This window comes from Anoplopoma fimbria, chromosome 24 (assembly GCF_027596085.1).
Source record: "Anoplopoma fimbria isolate UVic2021 breed Golden Eagle Sablefish chromosome 24, Afim_UVic_2022, whole genome shotgun sequence".
NCBI classification, from domain to species: Eukaryota; Metazoa; Chordata; class Actinopteri; order Perciformes; family Anoplopomatidae; genus Anoplopoma; species Anoplopoma fimbria.
The window spans coordinates 17,939,617-17,940,890 of NC_072472.1; positions in this window are offsets into that span (position 1 = coordinate 17,939,617).

Sequence of the window (1,274 nt, forward strand, 5' to 3'; positions counted from 1 at the left end):
TTTCTTCAAGTAAGGGCCTCTGGTTCTACTATCAACCAATTTCCTTGTGATTTCATGAAAACATGATACTTTCATCACTTTTAGATGCATTTACAGCTTTTCATCCTTAAAATACCCCAAAAGTGTCTTTTCTGACAGGAAACCATACTTTACATGAGTTTCTTCAAGTAAGGGCCTCTGGACACCTTTCCCTCTTTTCCGTGTCCTCGGTTGGTTTTCTGCTGTGCTCCCTTACCTGCAGTTCATAGATGGGTTTGGCAATGCGAGAGAAGTCTTGGATGTATGTCCTATAATAACTGAGGAATCCCAGTAGCTTTCTGACATCTCCTACCGTGTTGGGCGTCTTCTCCCTCAGAGCTAGGACAGCATCCAGATCCTTCGGGTCTATCCTTACCCTCTGCAGAGACCATCCTTCCCACATATCTGACTTCATGCTTAAATAGCTCACATTTTGTTGGTCTGATGCCGCTGCAGAGCTCTCAGGATCTCCAAAGGATTCGCCATAACAAAGGACATCGTCCAGGTAGGGAATACAGCATTCATCCCGCAGACTGTCCAGCATTTCCTCCATGCTTCTCTGAAAGGCAGCTGGAGCATTGGAGAGGCCAAATGGCCCCACCCTGGGGCCATTCATATAGGCCCCAGGGTGTGACAAATGCTGTCATGTGACGAGACCCCTCAGCGATGTAGGGCCTTTCCTTGGTCCAGAATGGTGAACCAGCTATTACCTCCCAGGGTGTCGATTAGGTCTTGGAATGTGTGCGGGGTGTCGGTCGGGCACAGTCTTTTGATTGAGTCGTCTGTAGTCAATACACAGTCTGAGTGTCCCATCTTTCTTTCTAACACAGACCACTGGAGCAGCAAATGGTGACTTTGACTTCACTATCCATCCTTTAGCGAGCAGATCCTGTACATATTCCTTGACCTCCTTGTAGAGTGGCTTTGGAATTGATGTATAGGTTTGCTGGACAGGAATATCATCCTTAAGGTTGATGCCCATTTGGAGACTGGGGATGTATCCGATGTCATCATCATCCTGAGCAAAAGCTCCAGATTCTTCATACAGCATTTGTTTGACTTCCTTCTGTTGTTCTTCTGTTAGATGGCTTATGTCAACAGAAGGGTGCCACAGTGTGGTTGAGTTGCCATTGCTTAACTTAGTTGTGGATGAATAGTCAGCACCATGTACTGGGTTTTGATGTTTCTTGTGACACTCCGGCTTGGCTACTTCTATTATTTTCTCAATAGGCTCAATACTGCCAATAACTGTCCTG